We start from the raw sequence: 17625 nt of genomic DNA, 5'->3' as shown, positions 1-17625 counted from the left end.
GGGCTTCCCTGGTGGCGCAGTGGTTGAGAATCCGCCTGCAGATGCAGGGGACACGGGTTTGTGCCCCGGTCCGGGAAGATCCCACATGCCGTGGAAGATCCCACATGCCGCGGAGCGGCTGGGCCCGTGAGCCATGGCCGCTGAGCCTGTGCGTCCGGAGCCTGTGCTCCGCAACGGGAGAGGCCACAACAGTGAGAGGCCCGCGTACCGCAAAAAAAAAAAAAAAAAAAAAAAAAAAAAAAAGTATGTGAACTTAAAATTTTAGACACAAAGAGACACATGCACGAGCAGAGGGACAACCACGCGATGCCACAGGGAGGAGGCGGCCGTCTGTAAGCCAAGGAAGGAGACCTCAGAAGAAAGCGAGCCTGCCAACTCCTTGATCTCAGATCTCCAGCCTCCAAAACTAGTAAGAAAATAAATCTTCATTGTTGAAGCCACCCAGTTGTGTGGTATTTTGTTACGGCAGCCCTAGCAAAGTAACACCAGTATTTCAGTCAAAGAAAAAGAACGAGCTAGAACATGGGATTCACTGGGAATTTAACTCCCAGCTTCTACGCAGCCTACTAGTAATATGCAACTATTTATTTAAGGGAGGAAACTGGAAGTCTAAAGGATACAAAAATAATCTTAGGCCTGGGGAAAGTAACTACTTTCACTTGAAAATACCCTAATTTTCACAACCAGTATTTTTTAATTCCCTGGACATAGGTAGGCAGATATTTTTTCTCCCTTCTCTCTCTCTCTGTCTCTGTCTTTCTCTCCTCTCCTGATAAACATTTCCTTCACCATCCTCATTGTGACTGGTCTTTCTTTTCCACAGGTTGGATAGGTGTGCTGATTAGGCTAGAAAACATCTGACGGGAGAGAAATGAGTTAACCAGAGACACGGTATGAGGTTCTAACTGGTAAACTTCTTCTTAACGTCCAGTTCAGATTATATACTGGTTGAGCGGGACCAGTAGCAAGAAATCAACTGATTTCTTCTACCCGTGGTTTACCCACTCACATTACCTCATCCCAGCAATGTCTCCTCTTTTGCCATCAGCCAATGGGGCTGGGAGCAAAATCAAACACTGACCTGCACTGGAACGTTCTCTGGATCACAGCCATGCTCCCCCAGGAGCTGTGGGAAAACTGGCTTGATGCCAGAAGAAGTCAACCTCCCCTCATTCCTGCTCACTAATAACCTTTCCTCACTTTTGTCTGGATCTTAATGACCTCAACCCTTCACAAGAGGTTTGTCTCCTTTTTTAAATTTTTCCTCAACAGCAACACAAAATGGCAGATAACCCAAAGAAATGAATATAATTTAGATGTAAAATAAAATCTATCTACCAGTGTGTGTATGCAGCCTGTGTGTCTCATTGGCATGCACCGGATTGGACTAAATGGCAGGAATTTCCCAAGGGACGATAACCTCCAGATACTGCTACAAAAGCTTTATTCCCCACACTCTGCAAATTATTTAATTTAAACACTGCTTGATATGACTCTCTGAGGAGAAGGGTGTTTTCCCAGGTCCATTTTTAATTTGTTGGTGTGTATATGCCTGTGTGCACATAGAACCGGCCTCACAAATGCGTTCACAGCTACAGAGACTAAGCACCAGCTTCTGATTTTCAGAACCTGGAGCTGCAAATTGCTGTCGAAAACTAGGAAAATGATGAATTGCACATGCAATTTCTTCTTTTTTTGGTGAGGAAAGAGGCAAAGGTTCAGTTGTTCATGTCCTATGGTCCCTACTCCCAGACACTTTCCATTTACTTGGGAGATATAACGAAATAGTTTCTAAAAATCATGTGCATGCCTGTGTGTGTGCACACACAGCTGATTTCTCAGAGTAGAAAATGGTCACATCCATGGATGCATTTTACTAAAGCACGAGAAGTAATGCAAAGATTAAAGAATCCATTTCCATCAGCATTGGGTAGTACTGTATCATGGGTCAGGGAGATAATTTAGAGCATTCTTTTAATCCTCCTGCTTCTTCCACTAGCTTAACTTCTCTTGCTCTTCTGCTACATATTAATCAGGAAGGGGTACCCGCTGAAACAAAACCCTGAGCATTTTATTCAATATTATGTATTTTGCCAAATACCGTCTTGAACAATCTTGCCTCTTTAAAGGTCCCATTAAAGGATCCAAATGAATTCCTCCCCTAGACAGAGAAACCTTACATAAGGTTCCACAGAAGCGCTAACCCTGCCACAAACGCAGCCTTGCACACACAGGGCCCTCGCTGGAAACAGTCCTGTTATCCTGGCTAAAGGAACTTAAAAGTAAATAAGCATTAGACAATAATTTCAATATTAACTTACCCTTGCTTCTTCATCGGAGCAAGCTAAAAGCATGTGAACTCCTTTTCACCCTTCACCCCGGCCCCCTCTAGAGCTCTCCCTGTGTGGTACCCTCAGCGCAGGTAAAGTGACCTCCTTCCTCCTACCAGCCTAGCTATTTATTGACATAAGCTTGCATTCTGGGGCATTATCAGCTTAATGCATAATTCAAATCTCTTGCATGTGGCCTGCACTTTTGCCTTATCCCCTGCATTCTAAATGAAAGATAAGAGGAAGTATTTCCGAAGTGGGCACACAAAAGGATTCCAGAACATCGACAAAGCCCTCTCCCCAGGCCAGTCCTCCCCTACCCCTCAGAACACTACTTGCCCTGTAGCTCCTACACACCCTCATAAGGGTGCCGGATTGAGAAGAAAACAACCCCAGGGATGGAGGGAAAGTTTACACTGAGCGGGGACCCGAGAACCTTTGGGAAGAAGAGGTCTCTAAAAGTGGAAAAATCACAATTATTACCTTGAGTCATATTCTAGACCGGCAGCCAGATGTTTTCAGCAAAGCGATAGTTTCAAATCTCTGTAATTCAAAAAAAGAAAAACTAGCTTTAGAATGTGTATATTTCCCCCCAGTGGGTCAAGGGAAGCTGTGTGTGGTGGGAGGGGAGAGAGGGCAGGGGGGAGGGGGGAAAGGCTTCTCAATAAGACCGAGGGAAGGAGGAAGAGGAAAGCCAGAAGGAAGAAAGAGGGGAGGAGAAAAGGGCAGAGAGAGGGTGAAGGGTTAGGGTACAAACTGACTGGGGGACACAAAGGGGAGAGAAAGATAGGAGTGTGAGAAGAGAGGGCTTCAAAATTAACTGTATTAGAAGGTTAATTCAGTCAAAGTCAATTCAGGAAAAGTAACTCCAGTGATTTTCTTCCCCCCATACTGAATTGACTGCCTTCTGACTGAATCGATTAAATTAACTAGTTTTTTGTTTTTTTTAATGATGTGTGAAAAGAGAGAAAATGAGCGGATAAGCCCACCTGCAAATACACAGATCCAGGTAACCTCTATGCTCTGATCTGAACACATTAACAACTTGGCTGGTATAAAAAAACACACACACACAGACACACACGCATATGTATGCATATGCTTATGGCTGTGACAACACTGAATTTTGTCGAAAAATGCCACTGTTTTCCCTAGAATGTTCACAAGCATAGTATATACCTACATACACATAATATGTATACTGAGTTTTGTTCTTTCCAAAAATTAATTGTCTTTTTGGAAAATAGTTTATCCCTGATGGAGAAAGCATGCTGTACAAATGCACCAATATCATTTATCAGCACCATTTTTTAAAAGTAAGGTTCACCTCCCTTAATGCACTTCCTCTTTTTTTTTTTTGTTAACATCTTCATTGGAGTATAATTGCTTCACAATGCTGTGTTAGTTCCTGCTTTATAACAAAGTGAATCAGCTATATGTATACATATATCCCAATATCTCCTCCCTCTTGCGTCTCCCTCCCACCCTCCCTATCCCACCCCTCTAGGTGGTCACAAAGCACCAAGCTGATCTCCCTGTGCTATGTGGCTGCTTCCCGCTAGCTATCTATTTTACATTTGGTAGTGTACGCCCCCTAATGCACTTCTGCCAAAGTCAGGACATGATACTAAAAACCATAAGGTCACCAATATCATCTGGACTTATTACTAAATATGAGATTCTTGTAGACGCTTTTTACATGCCTTTTGAGTCCACCAAGCAATAATTCCTCCTTTTTTATAAACATAATGACATGAATTATTAAAAAATTAAAGGCATTTAGAATAATGGTCCTCCCTACGCAAAGTATTTATTTCAACTTTCATCATTTTTTAGTTTATTGCATTGACTTTTTTTCATCAGTTTACTTAGTATTAGGCTTCCACTGATCTCATCAATAAGAAATGAATTTTGGTAACTTTCAAATCCACTAGATTATTTTTCCTTTTATTCGTAGTGAATTTTTCTTCTCTCAGTGGTATTACTGCAATAAGTCAGTCATTATTTCTTTATGTTTTCCCTTCTTTCTTTAGTATTTCATTTCCCTTTATAGCACATCTTGTGATCACAAAGAAAACAGAGACACTTATTTCTTTTAACAGTTGAAATTGCTGCAAGTGATTTAGCTGTCATTTAATTTGATTCCACTCTTCTGTCTGTGGAGAAATATGTTTAATGTACTGGAAATTATGTTAATAAGAAAAAGCATTATCTCATTTAATGAAATAAATACACAAATATTTCAAAATAAAATAAAGAGGCAATCTTCACCGAGAAAATGTCTCTTATGGTTTGCATAAAACAAACAAATGGGAAAAAATTATGAATACATTGAAACACTGACAAAAATTATGCCTACATTCCAAAGGGGAGGGGAAGTTTGGTGACTGAATTAGCCATAATTTAATCAAATATTTTTTGGAAAACTCCGGGCACATATGAAGGATCAAATTATTAATTTTATATTTCTAATTGCTGCAAGAAAGATAATTTAATTTTTCTGGAATGGGCACTGGGTTTTTGAAAAGTTTTCTTTGTATTTTTTTCTCTTCTATTTCAGTTGGTCTTTCAGTGATTGCTACTGCTTGAATTAATAATTATCAGCAATCTCATTGAAAATGTGACCCAACCCATGTAACTATAAGAAAGGTTAGAATTCCTTGGATTTTGCTAATCAAAACAGAGTCAATGAACTAGTTCCAAAGCTTTTATATATTAAAATTTATCTAATGCACAAAAAGGTTAAATAAATATTGTTAGTGATTTGAGCAAAACTTGAAGCAATTATGTAATAAAAGCATGACCACAGTAACAGAAACACATAATTAGCAATTTAATTACTGGCATGAAGACAAGCTAAAGATGTCAATAAAAAAAAAACTTTAGTGACAAGCTGATTTTATTCTCCTTACGGCAATCTGTGAGAAATATTCACCACCTGATGAGTAAAACCATTTTTATACAAACTACCTATCCTTCCACAAACTGAAATACCCAATTTAAAATATTTCTGATTTCATTTCATTGCATAGTAAATCATTACATTTTCCTCCCATTTAGATTAGCACTTTCTCTTCTCTGAAAATACAATATTTCCAGTCAGCCAGTAAGGAACATTATGTTTTTGTAAATGAGTTAAAGTAGCAGGTGTTCTTTGTTTCAATTTCATTTCTTTCCAGCTTCAATAATGTGTTTGACAGAAATGCTTCCTTGTGTATGACATTCCAAATAGTCTATCTGTTCTTGTCTTCTAAGTTTCAGCTGAGAAGCACACATAAACCATGGATTGTTTTAAAAGGAGATAAATACCAAGTATAGTAGAAACAGTCAGGCTAATGAGGCATTCCTCTAGGGCTTTCACAATTTCTTTTTCTCCCCCATCTCTGTATTTAGAGTTATGGTGGGAGGTAAAGAAGAGAAATGAGTTAAGTTTAGTTTATTGTGATATGATCCACTTGTTTTTCTTAGCACCATCCCAAGTTTCAGATTTTCAAAATCTTGAACTACTTATATTAAAAGTGTTCAATGAATGCTTACTACCTCATATGTCACTGGTATTTTACCAGTAGCAGAAAACAGATATTTCAAGATAGAACCACACTGAAAGAAGTTTTCCATCTTGTGATAAAAAGTGAATCATCTTGGCTGGTATTCAATAACCGCTTGTACAAGCCCAGTGCATGGAGTGAAATCATGAAAGTCAGACTTGCTAAGAAGTATTGTCTATAAATACCCTTAGGGCATGATGGAATACACTTAAAAAAATAAACTCTAGACACAAAGAACAGAATAAATAATAACATTGCCTTTTATAATTAACCTACTGATTCTAATCATTTTGGCATATAGTTCCAATCAGATATCGTAACTAAATATTCCAGTTTTGAAAGAAGGGTATATAATACCAACTCAAAGTTTCTAAGGAAATTGAAAATGTTTTTAAAAGCATATTTTACTCGGCTGCAATTTGATAAATGTGAAGAGAGCAAATATAACTGGGAGATGACTTTTTTGGAACCTCCTGCGTAATATATTGGTTACTAGAACCATTCATTTCTTATACATATTTGTATTAGAGGTCCCTTGCTTCCGTAAAACGTTCCCTTTCCTAGTGAGCTTTTCATCACTGCTCATTATATATCACAATCAGCTTCTAAGTTTCTGTTTGAACCATAAACCTAAACTTACTTGGATTTTTCAACTGTACTCATCTACGCCTGAAACTCTCTTGCTTTCTATACTTTTATGGTCCAGACACAAGTTGTCATTAACAAGCATGTTAATTTACAAACCTCCAGGGAAGATCCCCTGTATTAGCCAGCAACGGTAACTGCCTTTGGGATGGTTAAGCAATGGTACCTGCCTTCGGGAAGCCCACAGTCTAGTTAAGAAGATGGTGTGCCAAAGATAATGTCGCATCATAATTCAAGTGTAATTATGATAAATGCCAAACAGTTGACACAATAAATCAAAAAGGCTCATAAAATAAAGGGAGCACAGTGTCTTTGTGGGTAGATCCCTTTATATGTGGGTACTGTGGTGAGAATCCTATAAAGCTTTAAAATGTAACATCGCATTTGAATTGATGAACTGAACAGCCACTTGTAGAGGTGAAGAACTCAAGATTCAAAGAGGTGAAATAATTTACCCAAACAAAAATGTATTCGAATGGGAACTCGATAGTTCTGCTGACTCTAAGTTCTAGATATAAAGAAGAAAGCATTGGAGATGAAGGGATGAGCAAGGAGATATGTCAGGTAGAGAGGAAGGGAAGGGACTCATGAAACATGCACAGGACAAGGTGAATTGTTTACCTAGGGAGAGTAGCAAGAGCAGTGAGGCAAAGATTGGAGACCAAAAAGATGGGAACAATGGAAAATTGGGAGTGTGCTTTCTGGGCAGTGAGGAGTCTCGGATGGTTTCTGAGATGAAGGCAGAGTAGAGCAGGAATCGGAAAGGTGGGAAACAAGAGGCAAAAGCTGGATGCTGTTGGTACTCCACCCAGACTCCTGTCCCCCCAGAGGCAGCCCTCTTCCAGCTGCTGCGAGTGTTGGATGCTCAAGGTCTTCAGCTGCCCCCTTTTCTGCAGAACTGTCCTCAGCCTACAGGATCCACTTCACCAGAGACGTTCAAACTCCCTCCCCATCATCCCATACAAGGACTGTCTGACATAGGGGTACAAAAGCCAGCTCCTTCTACTTGAGGGACATCAGCTTTGTGGGGTAAGTTGAAGTGACCCTTTAGCTGAAGCCACATGCCCTGTCTTGTGTCCTCACTCCTTTCTCCTCTTCAATGCCTCCTTGTCTCAGGCTCTGCTGCTAGGAAACCCGACCCAAGAGGAGGCAATCTGAGCCTACACTGTCTTCCTCTCCCTTAGGGGAAGAATGGTTCATGCTGTTGACATGGGTTAACAGGTTAGTGACAGCAACTTCACCCGGACTCACCCAGAAAATAATCAGTGCACAGGAAAAGCAACCAGGGTATACATGGAGGCCACCTAGATATGATTTTGTTTTTCTGGGCTTCTTGGCTTTTATTGTTCAAAGAATGGAATTTGTATGGAATTGATGGGGGAAGTTTATAACTCGACCACAGTAGTCTGCATGAGCGAGACAAAGAAGCCTTCACCTTGGGTGGATGTGGAAAAAAAACAGAATACTCTCTTATGATAGTAACCCACCAGCAACTCAGACTTTCCCTTCTAAACCCCATCAGAGCTTCACAGCTTAGTCAATCATTAAGTTCCATTGCTCATCCAATGGGAAACATCCCTGCTGTCTGCAAAAAACAAATCCTAAACTTACATCTATGTAAGCTGTGAAATGAAAAAAAGAAAACTTTATAATACTAGGAAACCAACAAGCTTTCTGCTTTCTTTTCAAAATGTAATCAGATTTATGTTGCACTCCAACATAAACACCACTGTATCTTGTATTCTTATACAATGCATTGATATTCTCCATTACACCATTTAGGCACATTAATAATTGTTTGTTTGTGTCTAGGTGAGAGTTTCTGAGTCTTCTTTCAAAAAGACCAGACCTTGAAAGCCTCAGCTCTAGTGATCTCACACTAGTCTTTGAACCATCTTTGCATGTCGTTTATAATCTCTCTTCTACTAAACCTCTTTTCTAGCCTAGATGACTGGGTTATGGTAGGCTTGACTGTTCCTAACTTACACACAAGGAATCACCAAATCCTTGCTTTAAAACCATAATGCCTATCTTGAAAGGTACTCCCATATGGGGGGAGAACATCAACCAGTCAGAATAACAGACAACTCCTGAGTGTTGTTGTTACTGCCTTGAAATACAGCCACCAACGGCCCCTAAATAGACAGTGGCCCTTCATTTAGATCAAGCCATTTGGAGATGAGACTTGGGTCTCAGGTCAGTTTTGAGAATGGACTCTCACCCTTTACAGTGATGCATTTAAAAATCGAGTAACCTTTGCCTAAATGCACAATTGCTTAAGTATAAACTATCAATTTGTTGCTGACTTATTTTCCCTCTAAGGAATGAAGAAATACCCAGGAAAAGATATTTCACTTCCATTTGGGATAAGGTAATTCCTCTTCAGCATCACACATATTTGTGCACCAACAGGGATGAGCCCAAACTCAGTTTCTCTAATTTCTGGCAGTTTCTTAAAATAAATATCCAGGGCCACTAAAATGAACCCCAACAGTAATAGCAATGATAAAAATAAAAGAGGCAGACCTTAAGACATTTAAATATAAAGACAAATTGATATTAGATGCTTCTCCAAAACACTGTCTATCTCTGGGGCAAGTAAAATGAAGCCAACACACAAAGGAGTACTTGCATGCTTGTGGGTTGTGTAGAAAGTGGTGCTGGGGAGAAAGGTGCTTTTTTTAATTGAATGTAATCCAACAAAGATTTGGCAGACTACATATTTAAAAGGTTGGGCATGCTTGCAGAAATTGATTCATTCACACTGTTGTGAATCCTTTAGCACACACTTCAGAGAGAGTTTAGCATCTTAGTCTCTGCCTCCCACTTCCTAAGAAAGGCTGTTAATCAAAATGAAGACTCCTAGAGGCAGCCTTGGGAATGGGAGAAAGAGATGAGCAGGAAGGAGCACCACGGGGAATGACTTTTCTCCTCTAAGGGCGGGGTTTTCTTCTCCTTTGAGCATGGAAGGTTTAATGCAATAGCATCATATAAATTAATATATAGATTCTCAGACTGGGGTCATTCTTACAGTTACATAAAAACAAAAACAAGTCCTATATTTAGGAAATGCTTTTGAGTGCCTGAGTCCAAAAGTACCCATTTCACTTAAATGCAGCTCTCTCCTCCAAATTGTAAGATTATAGAGTAAAGGAGATCATTACTGTAAATTACCTAAATGAAATGATTAAAAACATCTGTATTTGTAAAAAATCTTGTCATGATTATAAAAAGAAAATTAAATCTCCTTCTTTAAAGAAAAAAAATGGTACATGCCATTTAAGTGCATTTTTAAAAATAATAAATCTACCAATTCAGTGGCGGACTATAGACCAGGACGTTAGAAATAAACCATGTAAAAGTTGAAGTTCACGCGTGCACACACATACACGAGACTGATAACGTAATAAGGTCAAGAAAATTTGCTAGATTTCTTTTATTTTGAAAGTACCAGTACATTTACTAGAACGTTCAAAAGAAAAGATGATAAATTACCAGTTAAGTAAAATATGCAAGCAATAAATTGTTAATGGTTAGGGGTGATAAATGATGTTTTCAAATAATTACAATAACAAAAACATCATAGTAAAGAAAAAATACACAGAGTAAATATGTATTTACTTTCTGGAAGATGAACAAAAACAAATGTAGAGGTTTCCAAAGCCAAGGTAAGATGATCAGCAACCGTGGATGGGATTAAGTACACTGACCACATCTCACATAAAATCCCTCACTCACTAGGCCACGACCGCTATTCTCAAAGTAAACCTCTTGCACAGGTGCCCTATTCCCAAAAAGGTCTTCCCCCACAATTATTGCAACATAATAATGAGCTGTATTAACATCATATCCATCTAGGAAAAATAGTCCAAGAAAGGGGAAAGTGAAGAAGAGGAATTCATTTTTCAAGTAGCTGTGGTAATCGAGATACCCAAATAATCCAAATAACAGCTCATTTAAAGGTCACTTACATTTGGTTTGAAGGTGCGTAATACTGATAGCCATTTTAATCCATCCCTTTGGTTGACAGAACAAAAGTAATGAGAGACAAATTTACTGCTTCATCATTTGGCCTAAAGCAGAAACTCTGATCCTTAATTCTTTATCTTAAGACACCTATTTCATGCCTTCAGTATGTCAATACATAATATTTTTAATTTAACTTTCATAGCCACCCTATTCCTATCACCATTTTATAGGTGATGATGAGGGCAGACAGTGGGTGAGTACCTTGCCTGGCTTTGTGCATTCACACCCTATCTCACCAGTTCTCATTCTAAATCAAAGGCACAGGGAAGCCATCCAGGGCCGTCATCGTTTTCATATTCATAACCCTTGGTCAGAGCTTCTGCTCTCAAGCCTCAGTCGAGTGCCTTCTTCTCTATGTAAGTCGGTTACAAAAAGGAATTTCATAACATGGATTCTCTTTCCCTCCATGTGTAAAATCAATATTCATTTGTTTAAGAGTAGCAACTTGTGACCAGAGATGGGAATGCTGAAAACGTGATTCCTATAGACAAGGGCTATCTCATACGTTGTTTAATTTTAAACAGTGGTTCTCAACCCTGGCTGCACCATTAGCATCACCTGGGGAGCTTTAAAAGAAAATTCTTGCCCAGGCCCCATCCCCAGAGATTCTGAGTCAATGGGCTGGGGTGGGGTCCAGGCACTGTTTTTTTTTTTTTTTTTTTCAAAAGCTCCCTAGGTGACTCTAATGTGCAGCCAGGGTTGCGACCCACTGATTTTACAGCCTGGGTACCGCAGCCAAAATATAACTACACGATGAGGCAGTACAGCTGATTTCTAACCTACAGTAGACAATGGATTTACACTCATAGGCAAGTGGATCTTAGTTTGTGAGCAAGAAAATGGGAATAATAGTGTACTACATACCGAAGCTAAAGAATTAAATTAGAAGCTTTTCTTCTTATCCCTTCCAGATATGGTTGACCTGAAGCTCAAAACACTTGTTTAGGTATCCTGAAGGAGAGGAATTGGGGCGTGAGTACAAGAAAAAGGATATTATTAGCACCAATTCTTTAAAAAAAAAAAAAAAATCAACGTTCTCCATTTATACATGGGGAACAAATGTATTAGATAAATACATGTTAAAAGCTAGCTTAGAATAATTTTTGAATTGCCTTTTCTCAACATCTCATTTCAAATTCACATGTACTTTTATACAATTTTAGATCCTTGGAGGCAATGAGGTATTGTTATAAGATGGATGGATTCATCTTCCAACATATTAGGATAATGGCACTGCCCATATTCAGGCTTCAACCTTTACCTGAGAAATCTCTGCTAGGAAAAAAACCCAACCCTGAGAGACATGTGTCAAAACTTAATCATTCCACTTCAGTAAAAAGTTACCTCAAAATGATAGCAGACCACCATTTTCTTTTAATTTTTAAAGAAAAGTCTTCCAAATAGTAATGACATTCAAAAGCATTTTAACTGCACTGATGCTTTCCAGGTTCCCAGTCACAGCACCGTGTTAATAGCAGCATTGTGAATGCCTTCAAGTAAAACCAGTAGGGCAGATATTTCATTAAAATCTTAGATTCTTTTTTAACTCCGGTGGAAGGATTGGGTGACATGATAATTACGTTATACAGAGATTTATTACATTTTGATATCAGGCAACATCCCTTGGCCTATATCTGTATCTGTGATATACCTGAGGTTTTCACGGAGAGCAAGCCTGGTACAAGAGTGATGAGGAGCTCAAACACAATACTTGACCTAAATACATTATGTAGCACCGGGTATCTGTTAAATAGGTCAGCCTGGGCTCTCAAAAGTTATGCAAAACTTATTTCTGCCACACAGGAGATGTGTCACTAGTCAAGCTGTATAAAAATCAGCTTTCTAGGCAGGAAGAAAATACTCCTCATCACTGGGGGCGAAAAACTCTTTTGCCACACATAAAATGTCTTAAATACTATACTACACTTGTCATATGTCTTTAGGCCACAGAAAGTAATAAAAGCAATGAGGCTGATGAAATGCCTAACAATTCTGGCATTCATTTAAGCGGATGGGAGTTCTTTGAACACTGCTATAGAAATTCTTATTCTTCCAGCAAAATCAAATGAGATTTCGAAGGTGCACAGGTCTCAGCTACCAAACCTAAACCATGCCTATTGTCACAGGATGCAGACCTGGCTGATTGCTTTCAGCAGTGAAGAAATGTGGGAAGTTCCAGCTCATCGGGGCTAAGGTGGTTCCACCTCTACCTCCACTCCTACTTGGGACAAAGCTATCTTGTTCTTGCTCAGCGTGGCTCCATTAGTTGCCTTAGGGCGCAGGCTGTTATTTTTAAAACATCAAATAAATTGAAGGCTCACAAAACTCTTTCCACCCTCAAATCAGTAATTTTTTATGGTGCTAAGGTTTCTGTATGACCCCTAGACGCTAAAAACATAGCCAATGGTTCTCAAAGCGTCGTCCCAGGGATCAGTATCATCCACAGCAACTGGAAAATTGTTGGAAATGCCGATTATAACCCACCCAACAGAGATGCACTGAATCAGAAACTCTGGGGAAGGATGCAGTGATTTGTGCTTTAACTGGCCCTCCAATTTGAGAACCCCTGAACTAAACTATCACTTAGCTTGAGAGTGGATCTAACAGTTCCAACATAACAAATCAACTCTTACAATTAGGGACAAGAATTAAGGTAAATTAAAGAACAATTAGGGTCAAGAATTAAGGTAAATTAAAGAACATCCTCAGACCTCATATTAGCCAACATCAACCTCTTCCTCTAAATAAACTTTTTATAAACAATGGGCAAGTACAATGTTTATAAGAGGTCCCAAACCCTTTCCAACTTGAACTGAAAAACTCACGGGACTTCTCTGTTTCTGGAAATATGAATTAAAGCAGTAGACTTGCTCAGAAGAAATAAGGTGTGAGGAAAACTAAAGCAACTACTCCAACTACTCGCTAATCATATTCGCTTAGGAACTGAAAAAAAAAATAGAGTTTAATAAGGAAGTTATTAATTCATAGCAAGTTGCTATCTGTGGGCTTTTTAAAAAACACACATTTCTTGAAGACTAAACCTTCATAGGTAGGCACTGGGGAATATAATTCCCCAAATCCCCATAGATTTATGAGCAAAATAATATATACTAAGTTTGGTTATTTGGTCCTGATCAGTAGCTCTGACATGCTAAAATAAAATTACATGCTTCAGATGTCTCACTGAAGGACTGAGCTTTTACCTCTCATCTCATTACCCTCCACACACTCTTAGTAGGTTTAGTTTAATGTATTTGAGTTCCATTTCCAAGAACGCAAACTCTTATGATTTTTACATGATTGAAAAACATTCATTAAGGAGACAGGAAATGAAGTGTATGCAAATTTGAAGCAAGCTAATAAAATACATTTCTTTAAAGAAAAAAAAAAATCTATCTGTTCCTGCTAACCCACTAAAAACAAAACTCAGAGCAAAACAGATCACAGCTGCTCAACTAAACTGTAATGTGCTCTGGGAAAAGGCACCCACCTTACCCCATACACCTGTTTGCCAACAGTGAGGCGGCAGCAAAATCTGTATGGGGAAATTCAAAGGCATAAAGTAAACAAGCATCTTCATTTCACATTATCACACTAGACTCTCAAACAGGTTTTTACTACTAGCTTCTTGCTGATATACTGAACTTCACAGAGGTTAGCCACGTACTGCAGGTAGCTTCTGAGTCAAATTCAGTTCCTCTGGGACAAGTGATTATTTTCTTCTCTCTCTGACCTAGTGAATGCAGCAATGCTCCACACATACAGTATTTCTGCCCTCAAGGCATTTATGTCCCACCACCTTACCTCCTAATGCTCATAATAACGCTAGGCAAAGTGACAAAAATAAGTCTGTCCTTAGTTTGCATACCGAAAACAAAATCCATACAATGCTGCTGCTGCTTCTATTGCTTTGTTAGTTCATCATTATTCACCACAGTTCTTGCCTTCATTTGCAGAGTTTGGGTTTTAATGTAATGGCCATTCAATAAAAATGTTGCTTTTAAGGGTTTGCATATCATCCCATTTTCTCTTCATCCCTTCAGCAACCATATGGCAAGCAATCAGGTCTGCAATCACTAGGTCCATATTATGTAGAGCATGATTTCGGCATTATGCTATTACCCATCTGCTTCTATAGAAAAAGACATGAACCCGCGTATAAGAGGTCAGTGGTTTCGCCGCACACCGTATTCCAGAAATCTATCTCTGTTCACTTGAGATCACTTTTGTGATTTACTCTAGTCTCCAGGCCAGACTTTCTCTCCCTCTCTCCTTTTTTTTTTTTTAAAAGAAATACAATCAGCACAATTTGTCTGTCTGCCTATTGTATAAAATTATTTGTAACTGTCAGAGGAGGCACTTAAACTTTCTTACTTAAGGATATTTATCCAGAGATTCTGCACTTAAAAAAAAATGTGGGCGGTGGAGAGAGGAGAAATCAATCTCACCTGATTTTACATTTTTAACTGTCTGCACAATAAAGATGACAGAATCTTCAGGCAGAAGCAGACACAGAGAAAGAGGGAAAGTTCAGGCTCCTGCCTCCAATTTGAGGGCTCCCAGCACCAACCTAGACTAACCAATTCTTCTTGGCTCAAGGAAAGTGCTATATATAAATCTATATATATGTATCTATTTTCTTTTCCATATATATGTCTGCCCTGTGGGTTCACATACATGATCTTTGAAGAGCAGACTCAACTGGAGTGCTGAATGCTAATTCAGTGGAATGCTTATTTGGGTATTTCATAAACAGAGCACTTATAATGAACTTCAGATGCAATCAATTATGCCTACAAAAAGACTCAAAGTTTGGAATTCCACGTACTGTAATAACCCAGTGACTTTGTTACGTAAAACTTCTTACAAAATACTTCCACCGTTTTCTACACTGTTTCAAACTACTATTGGCTTTTAGGAAGCAGGATAGGAACACACCAAATGGGCATGAAGCCTGAGGCACGGAATCTTTTGCAAAATCTACTGGGGCCATCAGAAGTGGCTCAGAGCAGATGTGCTTTCTGCCCCAACCACTGGTTCTCAAACCAGCTGGGGAAGTTTAAAAAATTCTGATACCTGGGTCCAAACCCCAGAGATTCTGACTTAATTAATCTGGGGTGTGGCATGAACTATTGGATTTTTTAAAGCTCCCCAGGTGTTTCTACTGTGCAGCCCAGATTGAGAAACTCTGATCCAGTAAGACATAATTAAATAAAGATCATCTTATTTCATTTCACCATTTAACAAATACAATGACAGGGTAGGATGTCAGTACTACAAAAATTAATGAAAACCTTAAACGTTCAAGGTATAACAAGGCAAAAAATTACAAGCTGACAACCATCAATTATGAAATAAATATTATTCAACAGTGGAAATAACAATAGTGATAAGACTTCTATGTAGATTTGGCCTACAGTTTTATTTACAGCTTTCAAGAAGGCTGAATGTCATAGAACATGCATTAACAATGTTAATGCTGGAACTTTAGTAAAATACTGACATTTCATTAAAATTCTATAATTAAGAATGATCATTACACTGTAATAGAAAAAAATAAAGCCAAATTACTCAGTATTTATTTGTACATACTAGTAATTATTAGCATAAGAAGTATACAGGAAGAGGCTATATATCACTTTCACAGATCACATGTGACCATAAACTCAGAGTTTTGATGTGTGTTGTATTTTGAAATGAGGTTTCTTTAAGGGCCAATACTAGGGAAAGCAGAACTGAATTATTCACAGGCTTTAAAAAGATAGTCTCAATTCCATTAATGTTTAACACAATTTGCTACAAGCAAAAAAATCTAAAATTATTACTGATTCTCAGAGCTTAACTCACAGAACTGAGCAGGAAATACACGGATAAATGGAAAGTAGCTCTGTATTGAGGCTGTTGAGATTCTTTCTGAAAAATCCTCTGCCCACCCGACAGACAACCGGCTTGCAAACAAGAAAAACAAACAAATAAATAAGAAATAGATAAATAAGAAAAATGTACTAACCCTTTCTGATCTGGAAGGGCAGAAAGTACTCAAAGAGAAAATTCTCGTTTCTCCTCCTCCTGTCTCACAACACCACCTCCTTCACCTCTCTCCTTTTTTCTCCAAAGCCTTCAGGCTTTTTCAACCTTAATCCCCTCTCCATACTGCAAAATCTACCACAAACATCTCATTCATCCAAAGAGTGAATGCAGAAAAATAGTGAAAATACGCTGTTGCTCAGACAGTCTATATTTCATCAAGACCCAAATGCTTAAATGGATGAAACTTTAATGGCAATGTTCAAGTATTAAAATTCACGGGACTGCATCTGGGCATGGTACTCAGTAGCCTAACTCCATCTTCCCATGGCCATGGCCACAGCCACCCACAAGAGCACATCTTTATGCAGGAGAAACAACTATTTGTAGGACTCTAATCTTGTTGTTGGATGTGCCCCCGTCTACACTGAAAATGGCAGACTCCGATGTCCCACCTCCGTCGGCTGGACATCAGCACATCATGGGAACTGATCCACAGAGGTTGATTCTAGTGGGTATTATCCACAACCACATGTCTCTCTGAATTTGTTCAGTTTCATAGTCACTCGTTTCTTTCCTTTATGTATACCTTTCAACATTATCGTTCCTTAATCATTTCCTCTCTATTAGAACTCACCTTCTATGGCTCATGCCCTCAATGCTCAAATCAACTGAATCAGAGTTTGGTTAATAAGATGTGAGCAAGTCATTTCGCTTAGTGGTGCAGGAAAGTCATTGTTCATCATTTTTAACATCCCACAGAATAGAAACAAAATATGTTGATTGATTAGATGTTGATACAAGTCATTATTCATTATCAAAAATCCTTTCCAAAAGTTGATTTGAACTGAGTTAAAATACAGAACATATATACAATAAGATTAAATGGTTTTAACTATTAAAAGAAAGAAAAGAGGGGCTTCCCTGGTGGCGCAGTGGTTGAGAGTCCGCCTGCCGATGCAGGGGACACGGGTTCGTGCCCCGGTCCGGGAAGATCCCACATGCCGCGGAGCGGCTGGGCCCGTGAGCCATGGCTGCTGAGCCTG

The 17625-nt window shown here is 38.9% G+C and overlaps 1 long non-coding RNA gene across 1 annotated transcript in view; it reads right to left on the bottom strand.

Moving 5' to 3' along the window:
• Nucleotides 1-17625, bottom strand: part of LOC114487410 (uncharacterized) — a 240925-nt gene that overhangs the window by 21399 nt on the left and 201901 nt on the right. Inside the window, exon 2 of the long non-coding RNA XR_003682478.2 lies at nucleotides 2814-2873. This is a non-coding gene — a long non-coding RNA (uncharacterized lncRNA). The remainder of the gene's footprint in view (nucleotides 1-2813; nucleotides 2874-17625) is intronic.

Source organism: Physeter macrocephalus, chromosome 12 (assembly GCF_002837175.3).
Source record: "Physeter macrocephalus isolate SW-GA chromosome 12, ASM283717v5, whole genome shotgun sequence".
NCBI classification, from domain to species: Eukaryota; Metazoa; Chordata; class Mammalia; order Artiodactyla; family Physeteridae; genus Physeter; species Physeter macrocephalus.
This window is presented reverse-complemented; position numbering and strand designations above follow the sequence as displayed.